Source organism: Dendrobates tinctorius, unplaced genomic scaffold (assembly GCF_039654945.1).
Source record: "Dendrobates tinctorius isolate UK_male_01 unplaced genomic scaffold, ASM3965494v1 ptg000046l, whole genome shotgun sequence".
Lineage (NCBI taxonomy): Eukaryota > Metazoa > Chordata > Amphibia > Anura > Dendrobatidae > Dendrobates > Dendrobates tinctorius.
Window position 1 is genome coordinate 15368334 of NW_027361714.1, and position 8147 is coordinate 15376480.

Below are 8147 nucleotides of genomic sequence, written 5' to 3' on the forward strand. Positions count from 1 at the left end.
CTGTATTTTTATCGGCAATTATTGCCCTCTTGTTTGCCCTCTTCTACAATGACTGCCTGCTATTGTAGTGTTTACTGCGCATGCGCCGCCTCTCTCATTGCGGCCGGTGTCACTCCCCCTGCCGTCTGACTACGGGTCACATGGGGCCCCGTGTGCTTCCTGTGTCAGCATCTGGGGGAGGTGTTCACTGCGTCGCTGTGTGCGGGTGGCGCGGCATTACAGAGGCATTTCCAGGTAGTACCATATATAGATATGGTGGTCTGTACCTTTCTCCACCACCCCTGAAGAAGCTTGCTTGCTACGAAACACGCGTCGGGGTAGGGCTGACGGTCCTGCTCCTCTGCTTACACCTCCTGCTATATCCAGGTAACAACACTTTATTTATGATGCATGATTTTTAGGCTGCTGTGTGCTAGTATTTTTGTCTGTATGGCACCCGCAACGGCTATGAGTCATCATACTATGCATGTACTTTTGTCATGGATGGTTGTCCTTTAATATGAGCACTTGCTCTTAGCTTAGTACTTGTATATTCATATTATCATGACAGGTGGTTGCTAGTAGGTGCCAATTAGATCTTTTCCTGATATCATTTGATTAATTATGTGCAATGCAGTCCGCATCTTCCTACATGTTCAACAGTATATATGTGTAGTTGCAGAGCAGTTTGGTCCGGATGCCCATTTTTTCTTGTGTGACCACTTGGTGTGTGCAATATTCCCTGCCCCTACCGTTGTACCATACCCGTTTTTATATTCTTTGCATGTAATAAAGTATTGAATTTTTAATGGGACCCTATGACTGCTTTCAGTGTTTTCTCAGCATGCTTTTCTGCAGTTGGCCCTATACTTATCCATTAAAAATACACGTTTGAGTGGTAGGCAGCAATTTGCCCTATACTTATTGTTATTTCCCTAATACATATGTTATGTTTGCCACTATTTGCCTATAACACGAGTGTGAAAGCACAACCAACATTCATAAGTGACCAAAATATCAGCCAGAAAGCATTGGTACTGAGATGTGGTCTGTGGTCCCCACCTGCAGAACCACTCCTTTATTGAGGGTGTCTTGATAATTGCCAATAATTTCCATCTGTTGTCTACTCCATTTGCACAACAGCATGTGAAATTGATTGTCAATCAGTGTTGCTTCCTAAGTGGACAGTTTGATTTCACAGAAGTTTGACTTACTTGGAGTTATATTCCGATGTTTAAGTGTTCCCTTTATTTTTTTGAGCAGTGTGTATTGCACAAAATATTTTACTTTTCTTTGTTACCAAATGCATCACAAAATATATAAAAGTAAGTGCAGAAAACTCTTGACCATTGTTACAACACAAGAATATACTTCTCACCACAAGTATTAGGTATATACTAAGCACAATATATTAATTCTAACACAAGTGTATCCAACACAACTAAACTTTGCCCAACTTACTAATACTGTAAGAACATGACCTTACCTGTCGGAGATCGTCTGTCTACTAGAAGGGGTGGAACTGCATTGTGTTGCCTAGGGGACTTACAGACGCTCCCTGCCTCAGATTTGACACAATGAAATATAGTTTTAGTTGGCTGAGTGATCAGAAGAGCAATTATTTGTACACCAATGAAGAGATAAGCGCTTCAAAGCATACCAAGACAACTTTATATTCTTCTCAACATTATTGATTCCTCTCTTGCATATCCCGCTTTAAATTTGTATTATTCTGCAGTGAACAATCACACAAACAATGCAGACATTTTGATTAACTTTTTAGAAACCGGGCCAATAAGTTGACATGTTTTTTTAGCAGTGCTAAAAAATCCTATTCACATATTGACCCTGGCAACACTGGCATTTTATATGGCAATCTTGATGAAGAGCACATTCATTAAGAGGCTTGTGGGGACTGGCATTCTCATCTGTTGTAATTTATACCACCTCTTTGTTGAGAATTATGTTGTATTTTTCACTTAAACTCAGCCAATGTTTTAAAATGTTGGCACAGCTAGCCAAAAGTGACTAAAGGGCCTGTCACACTAAGCGATATCGCTAGCAATATCGCTGTAACGTCACTGGTTTTTGTGACGTTATAGCGATATCGCTGTGTCTGATACCTCCGACCGCTCCCCCGCTGGTTATCGCTGATCGCGCGAGAACGTCCTGGACCGTTTCTCATTATCGGTTTCCTGTGGCGCCGAGCAACGCGTGGACGCGGGCGGGAGGACGTCAGGATCGCCTCGTCTTACAGGTAAGTAGCGATCCCCGTCCCCAGCGATGTCGCTGGTGAGATCTGCCTGTGTGGCAGCTCACTAGCGACCACTTAGCGATGTACCAGCGATCCTGACCGCGTCATATCGCTGGTCGGGATCGCTGGTGCATCGCTAAGTGTGACAGTACCTTAACACTCCAAAAATCTTTAATTGTTTGCACAGGCACAAGCTGCACAAATCTGGGTGACATTTCACGCAGTCTTATGCCAGAAAATTGGTGAAAACTGCTTGATGAATGGTGGGAAAAAAATTTGGGGGGATTTTAACATATGCAGTTTTTTTTAATCACGATGGTGTTTTTATCCAGTTCACTTTCCTTAATATTTTTATAGTTTAGGCAGTCTAGAAGTAAAGCATAGAACATTTCATCTCCAACCCCTTCCACCGTAATGGACAGCTCGGGCTTTGCAGAAGCCAAAGAAGGATGCAGAAACAGTGGCTTGCGAAAATATTCACCTCCTGGGCTTTTTACCCATTTTGTTACATTACAACCTATGTTTAAATATTTTTGTAATCCGATTTGGGTATGATGCATCAGCGCTAAATTAAGTTGGTGAAGTGAGAAAAATGTAGGTATAAATTACATTTACAAAATCTAAAAATTGGCATGTGCATATGTAATTTACCCCTTTTGCTACGAAGCTCTTAAAAATTTCTGGTGCACTTACCTTTATAAAGGCCCTAGATGAAGTATTTTAATGGGAAATGCGCGTCGGTGTAGTGGACTCCTGGACATTTCAACTCATATGGTAACAGTTTCATAAATGTGGTTGGATGTAGACATATTAATTCGCATTATGCAAAGCATGTTTCTAACTATGCTGTATTTATAATAACCTATATTTCTAAACGATCTAATGTAAGTGGTATACCTTTTTACTTTACCAGACATCTTACCTTGTCACCCTAGGATACAAACATGTACTTAATATCTTGTTCAAACAGCCTTGTCTACTCTATTGTATTACAACCTGTAGCAAAAATAACTTATATGGAAGCATACAATATGTGGCTTTTCATATACTGCCCTTGCCCTTAGAGGGGTTGTCCCTTGACCAAAATTTAATTTTAATAAATAGATCCTGGAATAATAATTTCCACAATTTTATGTGCTTAAATAAAATGTTCCTGTGCTGAGATAATCTTATAAATGTGCCTCTGCTGTGTATTGTGTGATGGCCCTGTGTGACTGTACAGGAACATGGTCTGATCATACCACAGCTCCTGGGCAGGGGAGGAAGCAAACCAATATACAAATATTATAGCACGGGATCACAGCTGATACTTTTTGCGAGGTGAAACACTTCCTTGCCTGTCTTTAAACAATATTTTACTTCAAAAAAGAATCATTTGTAATCCTGTGCTGTAATGTCTGTATATTCTCTTTTGTTTCCTCCCCTGTCCAGGAGGTGTGGTATGATCAGACACAGTCATTACACAGGACACATTTATAAGATTATCTCAGCGCAGGAATATCTTATTTAAACACATCCAATTGTGGAAGTTATTATTCCAAGGTCTATTGATTAAAATCAACTTTTGTTTGTGGGAAAACCCCTCTAAAGGTCTTGCATGAAGTGCTTGCCGTTATCTATGTTACATGATAGTTATACATCATTCTTGTATTTTTGTATATACTGTATACTATGTACAGGTTTTTTCACCATTTGCCTCATCTGTGGTTTTATCCTTTCTATACTTCTGTCATTTTATGGCTTGATTTTATTCATGCATTGTTAAAATAATTGTGTTTTTTTATACATTTCATTTGGCCTTTCTATAAAGTTTTTCTATTTTGGTATTTCTGCATGGTGTGTACTTTAAGAAGTAATCTACAGAATTAAATTGTAGGTGTTTCTTCAATTACCTTCATAAGTCACATGCTTAGTGTAATGAAGTCCACCTGAGTACAATCTAAGTGTCACATGGTCTGTCAGTATATACACCTTTTCTGGAAGGCCACAGAGGCTGCAACACCATTAACCCCTTAATGTCCATTGACGGGGATAGCCCGTCATGGCAGGAGGCAACTTCACGCACCATGACGGGCTATCCCCGTCATGCCTTTGAACTGCCACTGCGGTTAAACACGCAGTGGTTAAACAACGCTGTGATTGGTCAGTCAATCAGACTGACCAAACACAGCAGCGATCGGGCAGGAGAGGCTGAAATTTCAGCCTCTCCTGCCCGATCAGTGCAGGAGCACAGCGCTGCAGTGGCTGAGCTTCCTGCTCTGACAGCCAGGAGCGGCGCCCCCCGCCGCCCCTGCCTGTTAACCCCCTGAGTGCTGCAATCGAGCTGGAGCATTGCAATGTATTATACCTACAAATCAAAGTAAAAAAGTGAAAGTCCCATAAAGGGACTAGGTAAAAAAAGAACAAAAAAAAACAATTTTCAAAAATATGTAAAAAAAATAAATAAAAATAATTTAAAAAATCCCCAAAAAACACGTTTATGTAAAAAAAAAAAAAAAAAAATACACGTTTGGCATCGCCACGTCCGTAACAATCCCAGCTATAAAAGTGTCACCCTAGTTAACCCCTTCAGTGAATGCCGTAAAAAAAAAAAAAAAAAAAAGTAGCAAATTATACTTCATACCGCTTGGAAAAAGTTCAATAACACGCGATCAAAAAGACAGATATAAATAAACATGGTACCGCTGAAAACGACATCTTGACCCGCAAAAAACAAGCTGCCATACAGCTCCATCAGCGGAAACATAAAAAAGTTCTCAGAATAAAGTGATGCAAAAATAATTTTTTCTATACAAGTTTTTATTGTGCAAAAAACACCAAAACATAAAAAAGTGATATAAATGTGGTATCGCTGTAATCGTACTGACCCGAAGAATAAAACTGCCTTACCAATTTTACCACATGCGAAACGGAGGGGGAAAAAAAAAACATTCCTGAATTGCTGGTTTTTGTTCATTCTGCCTCCACAAAAATCGGAATAGAAAGCGATCAAAAGACATTATGTGCCCGAAAACGGTACCAGTAAAAACGTCAGCTCGTCCCGCAAAAATCAAACCCGCACATGACTGACAGCCAAAATATGGAAAAATTATATCTCATTAAAGATCATTTTTGTGGAAAAAAAATGATTTTTTAATTTTCACAGCTCTGCGTTATAAAGGTCTGTGAAGCACTTGGGGGTTCAAAGCGCTCACCACACATCTAGATAAGCTCCTTGGGAGGTCTAGTTTCCAAAATGGGGTCACTTTTGGGGGGTTTCTACTGTTTAGGTACATCAGGGGCTCTGCAAACACAACATAACACCTGCAGACCATTCCATCAAAGTCTGCATTCCAAAACGGCGCTCCTTCCCTTCTGAGCTCTGCCATGTGCCCAAACAGTGGATCCACTCCACATATGGGGTATCAGTGTACTCAGGACAAATTGCACAACAACTTTTGGGTTCCTATTTCTCCTGTTACCCTTGTGAAATTAAAAATTGGGGGGCAAAAAGATCATTTTTGTGGAAAATATTTTTTTCATTTTCACGGCTCTACGTTATAAACTTCTGTGAAGCACTTGGGGGTTTAAAGTGCTCACCACACATCTAGATAAGTTCCTTGGGGGTCTATAGTTTCCAAAATGGGATCACTTATGGGGGGGTTTCCACTGTTTAGGTACATCAGGGGCTCTCCCAACACGACATGGCGTCCGCGCTCGATTCCAGACAATTTGACATTCAAAATCTCAAATGATGCTCCTTCCCCTTCTGAGCACTGCTGTGCGCCTAAAGTTTGGTCTTCCTCCACACATGGGATATCGGTGTATTCAGGAGAAATTGCACAACAAATATTGTTGTTGATTTTCTCCTGATACCCTTGACAAAATAAAAAAAATTGTGTCAAAAAAAAAATTGAGGAAAAAAGTTAAATGTTCATTTTTTCCTTCCACATTGCTTCAATTCTTGTGAAGTACCTAAAGGGTTAATAAACTTCTTGAATGTGGTTTTGAACACCTTGAGGGGTGCAGTTTTTAAAATGGTGTCACTTTTCTGTTATATTGACCCCACAAACTCACTTCAAATGTGAGGTGGTCCCTAAAAAAAATGGTTTTGGAAATTTTGTTGGAAAAAAGAGAAATCGCTGGTCAAATTTTAACCCTTATGACAAAAAAAAAAAATTTGGTTCCAAAATTGTGCTGATGTAAAGTAGACATGTGGGGAATTTTATTTATCAACTATTTTTTTGTAAAATATCTCTCTGATTGAAGGGCATAAGAATTAAAAGCTTGAAAATTGCAACATTTTCGCCATATTTCCGTTTTTTTCATAAATAAACGCAAGTAATATTGAAAAAATTAATCCACTATTTTACCACTATCATGAAGAACAATATGTCATGAAAAAACGTCAGAATTAGCGGGATCCGTTGAAGCGTTCCAGAGTTATAACCACATAAAGTGAGTGGTCCGATTTCAAAATTAAGGCCTGGTCCGTAACCTATAAAATGGCTTGGTCCTTAAGGGGTTAAGCAAGAGGCTCCACTAACCAAACAACACCATGAAGACCAAGGACAAAGTTGTTGAAAAGTACAAGTCAGGGTGGGGTTGTAAAAAAAAAAACCCAATCTCTGATGATTCCTCGGAGGACCATCAAATCTGTTATCAAATGTAAAGAACATGGTACCACAACAAACCTGCCAAGAGAGGGCGGCCCACCAAAACTTGCACACAGGCAAGGAGAGCTTTAATAAGAAAGGCAGTACAGAGACCAAAGGTAACCCTGGAGTAGCTGCAGAGTTCCAAAAGAGAGACTGGACTATCTGTCCATACAATCACAATAAGTCATACACTCCATAGATGTGGCCTTTATGGAAGAGCAAGCAGAAAAAAGCCGTTACTTACCGTACACACAAAAAAAGAAAGGCTCGCTTTGAGTTTACCAAAAGATATATGTGGGACACTGTCTAAATGTTTGGAAAAAGGTGCTGTGGTCAGATGACACCAAAAATCAACTTTTTGGCCACCAAGGTAAATTCTATGTCTGGTGCCAAACGAAAACAGCTCATCACCCCAAGAACACCATCCCCACAGTGAAACATGGTAGTAGCAGCATCATGCTTTGAGGGTGTTTTTGGCAGCAGGGACATGGAAAATGGATGTTGCAAAATACAGGTATATTCTTGAGCAAACCTGTTTCAGTATGTCAGTGATTTGAGACTCGGACGGAGTTTCATCTTCTAACAAGACAATGGCCCAAAGCATACTGCTAAAGAAACACTTGAGTGAAGAAAAGAAATGTGTTAATGTTTTGGCGTGGCCTAGTAAAAGCCCAAACTGTAATCCAATTGAGAATCTGTGGTCAAACTTGAAGATTGCTGTTCACCATAGGTAAGTACCTAACTTGAAGGCTGGAGCAGTTTTGCCTTGAGGAATGGGCAATTTTCCAAGTGGAAAGCTCAGAAACTTATCAAAAGCAACTTGCAGTACTGATTTTAGAGGAGTGAATAATTATGCACACTGAAGTTTTCAGTTAACTTGTCCTATTTGTTGTTTGCTTCACAATAAAAAGAAAACCAAATGTTCACAGTTGTAGGCATGTTCTGTACATGAACTGAAGCAAACCCTCAAAAAAACAGTGAAATTCCAGGTTGTAAGGTAGCAAAACACGAAAACTGCCAAGGGGGTGAATACTATCGCAAGACACTATAGATGTAAAATAATTATGTGAGAGGGTGCACTAAGCTGCTCAAGCATACTGAGGTTATAGTGAGTGCCCTTGGTTTGAACAGTCATTTTGTTGAGAGAGAACAGACAGAAGGCTGATTCAGGAGATAAGACAAGGATGGAGGCCCCGTCATCTTCACCTTCACAAGTATCCCGATTAATAGGGCGAGTTAGGGCGCCCCCTAGTGTTAGGGCCTGGGAAGGAGCCCCT